General features: G+C 39.9%; 1 protein-coding gene across 6 annotated transcripts in view; it reads left to right on the top strand.

The window, feature by feature from the left end:
• METAP1 (methionyl aminopeptidase 1) overlaps positions 1 to 14,084 on the top strand; it is a 79,347-nt gene that overhangs the window by 16,326 nt on the left and 48,937 nt on the right. The gene's annotated exons all lie outside the window — the stretch shown is intronic.

Consider the following 14,084-nt stretch of genomic DNA (forward strand, 5'->3'; position numbering starts at 1 on the left):
GTTTTAACTACTATTTATAAAAGGTAATTAGTAGACAGTACTTTGTAGTTGTTAAGTAGATGGAAAATAAGGCAGTAAGACAAAGAGCTCTCAAGGAGTACTGAATAAATACATTTGATTTGTTAGGCTTAGGGTGGGAGTGTGTGTGGTGTGGACACTTTATGGAGAAGGTAGCATTTGAAATAGATCGGAAAGGGCAGGTAAAGCTTCTGCGGATACAGATATAAAGGTGAGTGTCAGGAGCAGATAGAGTAGGTTATGCAAAGGAAAAGAAAGTGTGGCATTCATCTGGGAAACTCTAAATCTAATTTAGTTAGTTTATTGGTGCATTTTTTTTCAGAGATAAGGAGGGAAAGATCGCCCAATTAAGGAGTCAGAGGTGTATTCTTCAGGGAAAAGATAGTTATGCAGGTTTTACGTGGTCCTAGTCTGATAGTGAATAGAAGAAAAAGAGTGAGATTGTGGTTTAGGGAAGGAACACTTTTGAGCCTCCAAGAGCTATTAGGAGATTTGGAAATGTTCTTGATGCCATCAGTCATTTTGAAGACCATGAACCAGTTGCTTCATGGCCTCATCAAGTAAGAGAAAGGTGGGTATTCTTATACGAGTGAGAATTTTGGTTTCTTCACTTACTTGAATCCTCATATATCTTGAAGTACAAGCCATTAGCTAACTAAACTGTTTTGTGAGACAGTTCTTCAGTTGATTTAATGAGAATAATCCCACTAGTCTTCCTATTAAAAAGCTGGAATTTGATATAGGTTTCATGAATCAAATATAAGCACCAGGAAATCCTCTAAGGAAAACACGAGACTATTTGAGTAGCTACTTTTCAATGAATGTGCGGAATTTCAAAATGTTAGTTGATGATGACTACATTGAAAATACAGTTGGGAGAAAATCTGATGTGGGGCAGAGTTGAATACCAAGTAGTTTGAAAAATGTAAAGCATCTTCTTTTTCAGGAGTGTTTGCTGAAGTAGAATCAAGGATGATTATTTTTAAATTTGGTAATTGGTCCATGGCTTAGGACTTTTCAGAATAGACACGAAAGGAAAATAATTTTCCATGAATGCTTAAGGTGTGTCCTAAATGTTGTCCTTTACAGATTACCCTGGTTTTTCACTCTGCCCACCATGAAGTGAGGATGGAGAAGGGTTTTGAAATATAATGCCTTTAAAAAACTTACACGGTTTTTAGTTTGTTCAGCGTTTACCTGAGAAAATCAAATCAATAGTAGAGATTACAATGGAACAGACCATTAACTTAAACTGTAGAGGCAGTGATAGCTTAAAGGGGGGCAGTTTTACAGAGAATATGGCATTTAAAATCAATTGTCATCTTCTGTGTTCTTGAAGGGAGGTAAAGTTTGAATGGAGGAGAGGACATCTGATTACTTAAGTGTGATTGGTTTGAATTACACATATGGAAATACGTACAAGTGAGAATGGCCCCGGCTCCCTGCTCCCGTCTCAGAGCAGCTCTTTTGTTCTGTTTTAAATACTGAAGATTATTTAGATTTCTTTTAAAAAAGAGTTCTATGGTCAAGAGACTGAGAAGAAAAATGTTTGGAACCTACTCTGGTACACTCCAGATGGCAAGCATTTCAATTAGGAAAGTGTTCATTTAAAATTGAGGGACATTTGATGATTGGGTTCTGGATGTTGTCATATTGTAAATGACATTACCTTGTGAGTGGAGAAACTAGGAACAATAAAAAAATGGGGAGTGTCTAGACATACCCCTGTAAGGGTGGGTCACTGAAGACAGCTATGTTGGGAGGCTGATGAGATTGGTGGGGAAGAAAGGAGTAGTCTGATGGTTTCTCTGGATGCCAGTCTGTCAAACCAAGTTCACCAGAAGGCTCATGTTCCCAGGGAAGAGGTTGAAAGAAGTGATCTGTGTGTTTTGGCCACTGTGGAGATAGATACTCAATTGTGGGGCAGAGAGTAACTGTCTAGTCATGCTGTGAGCAGGAAAGTATAAACATGTTGCCTTACTGCTGTATTAATTCATATAATGTGTTTCCAGAGACAAGTTGCTTTAACTCAGGATAAGAAAACAGATGGTGTTTAATTTAAAATACTGGCTGTAGGAAATAAGCCTTAATAAATATGCACTGTACATTTCAGAGGTTATACTAATTGTAATTTATTGTATTTAAACATATTTTTTAATTGATTTCTAGAGAGAGGAAGGGAGAGGGAGAAGGAGAGGGCGGAGAAAGAGAGAAAGAGAGACAGACATCGAAGGTGAGAGTGAAACACTGACTGGCTGCCTCCTGCATGCCTTTTGTTAGTTGCCAAGAATTTAAAGTGAGGGGTGCCTGGCTCCCTACTCCCCTTAATTTACTTCATCAGGAACAATTGCTATGTAGTCCCAGGAGTTTTCAAGGTACATGGTACATCCCTTCGTTAGCATATTATTCAGCAGAATTTAGTAGGGACATTCTATTTTCCTGTGCTTGATAACATGGGTTAATATAGTGTCTAATAAATAATTACTGCTGGAAAGAGAATTAACATACAATAACATAAGCTCTTGAATGAAAACATTTAATCTTTTTTTGAATGTTTAAGAGGTAAATATGATTCTGCTTGATGCCAATCTTCTGGGGTTTTTTTTCCTTTGACTTTATCCCGTTTTCAATTCTTACTATATACTGAGAAATGTGTATATATTTTCATATTTATATTTTTAAAATCTAAGTTAAAATTGTTAATGTAGCATTTTCTCTTAAATCTGTCTCCTTTTACCTTGATGTCATCTGCTTCTTCCTCTCCTGTCTGCTGCTAGATTGTCTTTGTTTTTATTCATTTTTATTGGATTATTATAAGGGATAAACTCAGAGGCAGCCAAACATAAGAGATGCACAGACCAGGGTATTGGGGGTGGGGGCAGTGCAGAGCTGGATCTTATCCCCTTTACTGAGCCGCTGCTTCTTCAGAGCACTGCCCAGGAGCCTGAAGCTGTGTGGAAAGAGAGTGGACTTTGGAGCCAGAGAGCTATATATTCAAATTTCAGCTCTGCCACCTGACAGCTGTTTGAGCTATCAAATTATTTAACCTTTTACAGCTTTAGTTTCCCTGTCTGTAAAATGGGAATAGTCATATCCAGTTCCTAGGATTAGTGTGAAGTCCGAATGAGATAATACACAGGTAAGGTGTTTGACACAAAAAGGCTCTCAACAAATGGTAGTTCCCACTACCAAATGGGAGGCATGACAGGCTGTTATCTATGATGGAAGGTGACAGTCCTGCTAGCCCAACTTGATGGCAACCTTTCTCTATAGATATTCAGCACCTGGTCCTTTTTACTCATGAAGAAGATGACAGGGCTATTTTTAGTTTTGAAACAAGACTCTGAAGCAGAAGTAATGGCTTCTTCCCTATTATGTATTGGGAAGTTTAGATAATAAGGATTGGTAATAATAATTAATAATAAGGGTTGGTAGTAATAGCGAAATGGCAGGTAGAAAGGAAAGGAAAGAAAGATCAGCAAGAAAACTGATTTAAAATATCCAGCAATACCTATTGAGAGACATAAAATGACCATAACTTTATAAAACAAATATGACCAAGTTGCACTATGTAGTATATGAAAGAATAATCAACCATAGTCAGCTACTTTATTTCAGGGAGGTAGAAATCATTAAATAATAGGAAAAGCTATTAATATAATACATCAAACACAAAGAATATAATTTTTTTTAGATTATTAAGATGTATTTGATAATACACAGGTATTATCAACAGTAGTCCCTAGTAACGTTATTTTAAGAGTAGAATTGGAAAAAAATTTTTCTTAATGTAAAAAAAAGTATGATTTCTCCAATTTCATTCTTTTTTTCAAAATCATTTTAGCAATTCTAGTTTGTTTGCCTTTTTATATAAATTTTAGACTCATTCTTTTCTATATCTAAAATCTGTTATGATTTTGATTGAAATTACTTAAAACTTATAAATGAATTTGGACTTTTAAATGAATTTGAGGGAGAATTGACATTTTTTTTTCTGTTTAGTCTTCCATTGCATGAAGACAGGATATCTCTATTAATTTAGATATTAGTTGATTTGAAAAAAAATCATTGTTTCTTAGGTTTCAGTGTACAACGTCTGTACATGTTTTGTTATATTCATTCTATTTATTTAATTTTGGGAGGGATGATTATAAATAGCATTGTTCTTTGTAGTTTTTCAATTATACATTGCTAGTATATAAAAAATAAAGTAGGCTTTTATTTGTTGACTGGAGGCCCGGTGCACAAAAATTTGTGGACTCGGGGTGGGTGGAGGTCCCTCAGCCCGGCCTGTGCCCTTTTGCAGTCTGGGACCCCTCAGGGGATGACCACCTCCTGGCTTAGGCCTGCTCCCTGGGGGGATTGGGCCTAAGCTGGCAATCAGGCATCCCTCTGGCAGCCCAGCAGCCCTCGGGGGATGTCCACTTGCCAGCGGGGAGCAGACCTAAGCTGCAGTCGGACATCCTTAGCGCTGCTGAGGAGGCAGGAGAGGCTCCCACCACCACCGCTGTACTGGCAGCCATCAGCCTGGCTTGTGGCTGAGCAGAGCTTCCCCATGTGGGAGCTCACTAACCATCAGAGGGTAGCTCCTGCATTGAGCGTCTGCCCCCTGGTGGTCAGTGTGTGTCATAGTGACCAGTCATTCCTAGTCTTTCTGCTGTTAGGGTCAGTTTGCATATTACCCTTTTACTATATAGGATAGAGGCCTGGTGCAGGGGTGGGGGCCAGCTGGTTTGCCCTGAAGGGTGTCCCGGATCAGGGTGGGGGTCCTGCTTGGGTGCCTGGCCAGCCTGGATGAGGGGCTGATGGCTGTTTGCAGCTGGTCACACCCCCTTCAGAGTGGGGGTCCCCCCTGGGGTGCCTGACCAGCCTGGATGAGGGGCTGATGGCTGTTTTCAGGCTGCCTGCACCCCCTTCAGGGTGGGGGTCCCCACTGGGGTGCCTGGCCAGCCTGGATGAGGGGCTGATGGCTGTTTTCAGGCTGGCCACGCCCCCTTTATGGTGGGGGTCCCCATTGGGGTGCCTGGCCAGTCTGGACGAGGAGCTGAGGGTTTTCAGGATGGCCAAGCCCGCTGGCAACTAAAGCTCCCAGCCTCTCCTTTTCTCTCTTTTTTTTTTTTTTAAATTCTGGGATTTATTTACCTTCTATAATTGAAACTTTGTTGCCACTCCAGCTCCCAGGCCATGGCCTGTTGAAAGCAGGTATCTGGGGTTTGTTTAGCTTCTATAATTGAAACTATGTTGCTTTCGGAGCTCAGAGCTGGGGAACCATGGCTTCCTCCATCACTGGAGCAAGCAAGCCTCCTGCTCGCTTCAGCCATGTGGCTGCCGGCCGCCATCTTGCTTGGCGGTTAATTTGCATATCTCGCTGATTAGCCGATGGGAAGCGTAGCGGAGGTATGGTTAATTTCAATATTTGTCTATTATTAGATAGGATTATGTGTTTGTGACCTTGCTAAACTGGTATTTTAGATCTGGACTGGTTTTTCCCTTCGTGTTTTTATATAGATAAGTACATCATCTTTGAATGGGCACAGTTTTATTCCTTTCCAGTCTATGCCTTTTTAATTTGCTTTTTTGCATTGTAAGACTTATGCTGTGCTGTTGAAACGGGAATATTAAGAGTGGAAATCCTTGTCCGGTTCCTTAGGGACAAAGCATTGTGTTTTTCACATTAAGTGTGAAATGTGATATAACCTGGAGACTTTTTGTAGCTGGTCTTTTTCAAGTTGAGGAAGTGCTCTTCTGGTCATCTGAGTTTTTATCACGAATAGATGTTGATTTTTGTTTCCAACTGTATTTTGGATTTCTCTCTTTCTCCTTTCACTTCTGGCACTTTTTGCTTCCTGTATGTTGTTAAATATATACAGTTTAGACTGCTATATCATCTTAGTTAATGGTGCAGTTTTTGCATAATCATTATGCAGTTTTTCTCTTTACCCTTAGCAATTTTCTTTATTTTTAAATCCTCACCTGAGGATATGTTTTTATTCTAGAGAGAGGAGGGGGGAGAGAGAGAAAGAGAGAAACTTCAATCGGCTGCCTCCCATGCACGCGCCCGCCCAGATCAGGAATCCCACTGGCAACGTTTTGGTGTAAGGGATGACACTCCAACCAACAGCCACCCAGCCAGGGCAGCAGTTTTCTTTTTTATCATCACATAGGTTCCTGAGGTGCTGTTCATTTTTAAAATAAACTTTTCTGTGTTTGAATGGGATAATTTTTTTTTTGATCTTTTAGTTCACTGAATCTTTTCTCTGTCATCTCCATTTTGTTATTGAGTCTATACACTTAGTTTTTCATTTTAGCTATTTTTCAATTAAAATTTTTTCATTTGAAATTTAAAAAAAAAATTTTTTTTTTTTTAATATCTTCTTTTCTTGGCAAAGATTTTTCTCTTTTTCCAGGGTTTCAAGGATATTCCTGATTGCTTATTGGAGCATTTTAATAATAGCTGCTTTTAATCAGATCTTTTGTCAGTTAATGCCAACATTATGAATGCCAGCATTGGTGTCTGTTGACTCACTTCCCTTATGAGTTAAAATTTTATTTCTTTTTTATATGCCGCATAATTTTAGACTGTACCCCTGAGATTTTGAATATTCAGAGATCGTGAGTCTTGTTTAAATCCTGTGCAGAATGTTGATATTTTTATTTTAGCGGGCTACTAATCTGGTTAGATTCAGGATGCAAGTTCTCACCTGCTTCTTTGGGCTGTGGGTTCCAATGTCAGTTCCGTTTTCAAAGCCTTTGCAGTGCTCTTTAGAGCTTTCCCAGTGCTTGGTGTGAGACCTGGCTGACGGTCTACAGCTATTAGTTCTGTTTTCACAAGCACCTGCATTTTGTGTTATGAACAACTTTATGGGGATACTTTCTGGAGCTTTGTTGGGAATCCTCTTTTTTGGTCCTCTAGCTGGAAAGCGGGGGTTTAGTTACCTGCTCTGCTGCACACTTCTTTGACAGTGCCTGTGTCTGGGGCTAGATGGCAGGAGGACGCAGAAGAAAAAGCGTTAGGGTTTGGCTCCACCTTCTCTGGACCACAGCCTTACCGTTAAGAGAGGAAAATGCCTTTTCCCAAGAATTTTGGCTTCTATAAAACAAGCTCATGGATCACTTGGGGTCTAGGATGTGAGAGGACAGAAAAGAGGAAAGAAGGTGGGTATTCGTACTCTGAGCACCGGGAATTCCCTTTCCTGTTCCATGAGCCAGAATCAGAGGGCTTCTCCTGGAGTGCTCTTGTGTTTTTGCCCTGGTGGTCACTTTCCTGGTGACTCTGGTTGGCAGTGGAGTGGTACCTCAGATTTGTGGTCTTTCTTAACCTGCCTGCATCTATTCACTTTTTAGAGTCCTCAAATAGATGCTCCCTGCATTCTGTTGAGATTTTATAGTTGACTAGTGGCCCGGTGCAGGAATTCATGCACACTGAAAGGGAATTAATTAGAAGAAATATTTTAATACCACTATTTGCCCTTTCTCTATAATAGAATTGTCAGAGATGAAAGAAAATTAGAAAAGTGTATATGAAAGTAATATATAAATTTATTAATAAATAAACAATAATAATCTGTCTGGGTCCTGGGTGCGAGTGAATGGGATTCCTGGCTGTCCGGCCGCTGAAGGCAAGCTAACCAATGGCTGATTCTGTGAGGGATGGGGTTCCTGCCGCCCTGCTGTGTTGGCCCTGGGTGCGGGTATCAGACTTCCTCCTCCCTCCTGTTGGAGTATTGGGTGCGCTGTGGGAGCCAGAGTTAAGACCCCGCACACCTGTGCACGCCTCAAAATCACTTGAAACCCAGACTTGGCAAGCCCCACCCCCACTGGGCAAGACCCAGGAGGACACACACAGGCAGTGTCACGCCCCTGGCCAGGGATGCAGGCAGACAGGTTCACCTAGCACAGGGCAGGGATGCACACAGGCAGCGCCACATCTGAGGTCAGGGACACAGGCAGGCAGTGTCCCATCCCTGGCCAGGGACGCAGGCAACTTCACCTCGGCACTGGACGGGGAGGCACACAGGCCGCGCCACGCAGGCAGGCAGCTGGTAGCCACTTCCTCTGGGGGCTGCTCCACCTCAGCACAGGGCGGGGACGCCGTGGGCCTGCTTGCTACCCCCAGCTAGCCGGCCTCCAGGCTGGGCATTGCCGTGGGCCCGCGTGGGCCCCTCCTCGCTGGTGGCCACTCCTGCCGGAGGGTCACTCCCAGGGCAGGTGGTGTGGCGTTCTTGCTCGCAACCCCTGGCTGGGCAGTGCTGAGGGCTTGCCTGCGCAGGTGGCCACTCTAGCGGGGGGCCACTCCTGGGCCACGCCTGACTGGTCGTGACTATTTAGCATATCTGGGATAATTAGCATATTCCCTGTTTATATATATAGTTTTTATAGTCTAAATCTGTGAATCTGTGATTTTTGTCTCCTTTGCAGTGTGGCTACTAAAGTCTGTGCTCATTTTATTTTTATTTAATTTAAAAAATTTTATTTCAGAAAAAGCCTAACTTTCTAGGGGTTGCCTTTGTGTCTGAATAACTCAGTATTCCATCAAAGATTGGTCACAGGTTGTGCTGATGGTCTGTGTGTTGGCTGGGAGCTCTTTTGAACTTCAGGTTCTGCTGGGCTCTTGCATCCCCTTTCCCAACGCGCAGCTTCTGTGGGCAATGATGCTAGTGAGGTACAATGCCTGCAGTAACCACTAGCTGCCTAATTGTCATCAGTTTTCATAAGCCAAAAGTTTGGGCCAGGATTGACACACAGGTTAAAGATAAATATTTAGCATTTAAAATGCTTTTTAAAACAGTAAAATTGATGACAATTAGAATTGAGCACCTATTACTGGCCACACATTTTACACAGTAATTTTTTCTACATTACAGTTTAGGAAGGCAGAGCTGAGAGACAGCAAGACTTTTCCCCAGTGTCTTACAGCGGATAAGTGACCAAGCTAGGGCACAAGTCTGTCTGTCTTCAAAGCCCATGATTTTAGCCACTGCCCTACATTTAGTTTTGAAATTGTTTTAGAAAACCATGTGGGTTTTGAGTTGTTTCTACTATTAAACTCTTTCTGAATTATGAATTATCTTTCTGAATTATGAATTAATAGTGGGCAGTACATTTTTTGTAGTACAGTGGAATCTCGCTTCTCAAACGTCTCCCATCTTGAACAATTTGCTTCTCAACCTGACAACTCTTTCATGCTGATGCTACCTGTATGATCAGTCACGCATCTCTCAGGCAACAAACCAAGGAGAGAATGCACAAATTTGAGTCAGTTTACCACTGTTAAAATCTCAGGATATTGTACTGTGAATATTTTCATGTTTTTGCTTTTGTTACTGCTTATAATTATTGTTAAATTTCCATTTTTTACTGTACATTTCCTTTTTGCTAAATTTTCATTTACATTTCATGTCCTTTTTTGTTCTTAAAGTGTTTATTTATGGATTAAACCGTACAATAGACATGTACTGTGTATAAGAAAGGTTAAATCAGGGAATCATTTGGGGGTCTGGAATGGATTAATTAAATTTACATTATTTCTAATGGGAAAAATGATTCGGTTTCTCGAATTAGTCTGAGAAACGAGGTTCTACTATATTAGAAAGGCAAAGATACACATTGTTTGTAACATTTTAAATGCTTCTTTTACCTCTTTTCTTTGATGGTTTCTTCCCCCTCCCTTTCTTGATTTAAATTGATATATAAACTTCTGTGTTTCTAAATGAATCAATTGGGAAAGAGATGTTATTTTGTTTAAGGAAATATGTGTCAGCTTTTGTGAGGGAACAAAAGATGCTGTATGATGCAGAAGTATTTTGTTTACATAACCTATTTAGAAAAGTTTTATAAATGGGTTGTATAAAGTTGCCAACTATATAAAGGCAGGTCATTTTTTTTTTCTTTATTGATTAAGGTATTACATATGTGTCCTTATCCCCCCATGGGGGCCCCCCCCCCCCCCACACACACTCATGCCCTCACACCCCTGGTGTCTGTGTCCATTGGTTAGGCTTATATGCATGCATAAAAGTCCTTTGGTTGATCTCTCCCCTTTACCCCCACCCTCCCCTACCTTCCCTCTGAGGTTTGACAGTCTGATCGATGCTTCTCTGTCTCTGGATCTATTTTTGTTCATCAGTTTATGTTGTTCATTGTATTCCATAAATGAGTGAGATTATGTGATATTTATCTTTCTCTGACTGGCTTATTTTACTTAGCATAATGCTCTCCAGGTCCATCCCTGCTGTTGCAAATGGTAAGAATTCCTTCTTTTTTACCGCAGCATAGTATTCCATTGTGTAGATGTACCACAGTTTTTTAATCCACTCATCTGCTGATGGGCACTTAGGCTGTTTCCAAATCTTAGCTATGGTGAATTGTGCTGCTATGAACATAGGGGTGCATATATCCTTTCTGATTGGTGTTTCTAGTTTCTTGGGATATATTCCTAGAAGTGGCATCACTGGGTCAAATGGAAGTTCCATTTTTAGTTTTTTGAGGTAACTCCATACTGTTCTCCACAGTGGCTGCACCAGTCTGCATTCCCACCAGCAGTGCATGAGGGTTCCTTTTTCTCCACATCCTCACCAGCACTTGTCATTTGTGGATTTGTTGATGAGAGCCATTCTTACAGGTGTGAGATAGCATCTTATTGTTTTGATTTGATTTGTATCTCTTGGATGATTAGTGACTTTGAGCATGTTTTCATATGTCTCTTGGCCTTCCTTATGTCCTCTTTTGAAAAGTATCTATTTAGGTCTGTTGCCCATATTTTGATTAGGTTGTTTATCTTCCTTTTGTTAAGTTGTATGAGTTCCCTATAAATGTTGGAGATTAAACGCTTATCAGTGATAACATTGGCAAATATGTTCTCACATTCAGTGGGCTTTCTTGTTGTTTTGTTGTTGGTTTCTTCTGCTGTGCAGAAGCTCTTTATTTTGATGTAGTCCCATTTGTTTATTTTCTCTTTAGTTTCCATTACCCTAGGTCCTGTATTGGTGAAGATATTGCTTCGGCATATGTCTGAGATTTTTCTGCCTGTGGATTCCTCTAATATTTTTGTGGTTTCTCATCTTATGTTTAAGTCCTTTATCCGTTTTGAGTTTATTTTTGTGTATCGTGTAAGTTGGTGGTCTAGTTTCATTTTTTTTTGCATGTATCTGTCCAATTTTCCCAACACCATTTATTGAAGAGACTGTCTTGACTCCATTGTATGTTCTTGCCTCCTTTGTCAAATATTAATTGAGCATAGTGATTTGGGTCAATTTCTGGGTTCTCTATTCTATTCCATTGGTCTATATGTCTGTTCTTGTGCCGGTACCAGGCAGTTTTGAGAGCAGTGGCTTTGTAATAGAGCTTGATATCTGGTATTGAGATCCTTCCTACTTTGTTCTTCTTTCTCAGGATTGCTGCAGCTATTAGGGGTCCTTTTTTTATTCCAGATGAATTTTTGGAGAGTTTGTTCTAGGTCTGTGAAATATTGTGTTGGTATTTTAATGGGGATTGCTTTGAATCTATAGATGGCTTTGGGTGTTATGAACATTTTAATGATGTTGATTCTACCAATCCATGAACACAGTATGTTCTTCCATCTGTTTATGTCTTCCTCTATCTCTTTTTACAGTGTCCTGTAGTTTTCCGAGTAGAGGCCTTTTATCTCCTTAGTAAAGTTTATTCCTAGGTGTCTTAATTTTTTTGGTGCGATGATAAATGGGATTGTTTTTTTAATCTCTCTTTCTGTAAGTTCACTATTGGTGTATAAAAATGCCACAGATTTCTTAGCATTAATTTTGTATCCTGCTACATTGCCAAATTCATTTATTAAGTCTAATAATTTTTTGATGGAGTCTTTAAGCTTCTCTATGTACAGTGTCATGTCATCTGCGAATAATGACAGTTTTACATCTTTTCTAATTTGGATACCTTTTATTTCTTCTTCTTGTCTAATTGCTATGGCTAGCACTTCCAGTAATATGTCAAATATGGTGAAAGTGGGCATCCCTGACTCCTTCCTGTTCTTAGGTGAAATGGTTTTAGTTTTTGCTCATTAAGTATGGTGTTGGCTGTAGGTTTGTCATAGAAGGCTTTTATTATGTTGAGGTATGATTCCTCTATTTCCATTTTGCAATGGGTTTTTATCAAGAAAGGGTGTTGGATTTTGTCAGATTCTTTTTCTGCATCAATTGATATGACTATGTGATTTTTATCTCTCAATTTGTTTATGTGATGCATCACGTTTATTGATTTGTGGATATTGTACCATCCTTGCTTCCCCAGGATAAATCCTACTTGGTCATGGTTTATGGTATTTCTGATGTACTGCTAGAATTTTGTTGAGGATTTTGGCATCTATGTTCATGAGGGATATTTGCCTGTAATTCTCTTTCATTGTGTTGTCTTTATCTGGTTTTGGTATTAGGGTAATGCTGGCTTCATAAGAATGAGCTTGGAAGTGTTCCTTCCTCTTGAATTTTTTGTAGTAGTCTGAGGAGGATAGGTATTAGTTCTTCTTTGAATGTTTGGTAAAACTCCCCTGTGAAGCCATCTGGCCTGGGACTTTTATTTGCTGGGAGCTTTTTGATGACTGCTTCAATTTCCTCCATAGTTATTGGCCCATTGAGATTTTTAGATTCTTCCTGATTGAGTGTTGGAAGGTTGTATTTTTCTAAGAATATGTCCATTTCTTCTAAGTTATCTAGTTTGTTGAAATAGAGTTGTTCATAGTATTTTTTTTTTTTTTTTTTAGCAATCCTTTGTATTTCTGTGAGGTCTGTTATTTTGCCTCTTTCATTTCTGATTTTGTTTATTTGAGTCCTCTCTCTTTGCTTCTTGGTGAGACTGGCTAGAGGTTTATCAATCTTGTTTATCCTTTCAAAGAACCAGCTCTTGGTTTCTAAAGGCAGATCTTATTTTGCAGTTTTGACATGCATGAATTTTGTTACCTCAGTTCAGTAAAACAAAACCAGTTTCTCAACATTATGGAGTAATTGCATCAAGTACAAGCTTTACTGCTAGTTCTTCCGTCCTTGGACCGCTGCAGAAAAATCACAGGTGTGCGGCTTATTTATGGAGCATATCATTCCACTTCTTTCAAAGCCTGCCAATGATTGGTCACTGTGATCTGTCAGTCAGTTTTCCTGCAGACAGAAAAACCTGTACTTGTGTTGCTTTCATGTTTCCCAGTGATAAATGTAAATGACACTTAAAAAAAAAAAAAGAAAAGATAATTAGCCCGGCCTGCGTGGCTCAGTGGTTGAGCATAGACCTATGAACCAGGAAGTCACAGTTTGATTCCCAGTCAGGGTACATGCCCGGGTTGTAGGCTCTGTCCCCAGTTGGGTGTGTGCAGGAGGCATCCGATCATGATTCTCTCTCATCATTGATGTTTCTATCTCTCCCTCCCCCTCCCTCTCTGAAATCAATAAAAATCTATTAAAAAATAAAATAAAATAATGGATAATTGAAAGAAGGAATTGGACAACAAAGATGACAGTGTAGCAAAGGAATGGTAACTGATAATTCTGGAAGTGAAATCTATATCAAACATAAGTGGAATTATAGAAGAATTAGCTGACCATGGGAATATTGATATTGCCCATGCTAGATATTCTAGCTGTGCAGCCAGAGGAACTCGGTGAGGCAAACTTTTAAAAAAATATGTTTCCATTGATTTTTAGAGAGAGAAGAATGAAGAGGGAGAGAGATAGAAACATCCATCAGCTGCCTCCTGAGTGACCTCTCTGTGGATTGGACAATACCCAACCAACTGGGCCACACTGGCTAGGGCTGTGAGGCAAACTTTTGACATAAATGAAGAAAATGGTTGTGATGACAAGAATGACAGTGTTTCAGGTGAAGTGACACCAACAAAAAACTTTACATTAAAGGGACTCTCAGAGGTATTTAAAGTGTAAAAGATAAAATTTGTAAGACAATCCAAACCTAGACAAGAGTATGACGATTCGCTAAGCATGAAAAAGATGCTCATTCTGTTTTCTGAGTTATACAGTGGGAATAAGGCAAACATTGTTCAAACTAGTCTTGGTAAGTTTTTAAATAATGAAATAAAACACTCTAAT

Source organism: Myotis myotis, unplaced genomic scaffold (genome assembly GCF_014108235.1).
Source record: "Myotis myotis isolate mMyoMyo1 unplaced genomic scaffold, mMyoMyo1.p scaffold_m19_p_1, whole genome shotgun sequence".
NCBI classification, from domain to species: domain Eukaryota; kingdom Metazoa; phylum Chordata; class Mammalia; order Chiroptera; family Vespertilionidae; genus Myotis; species Myotis myotis.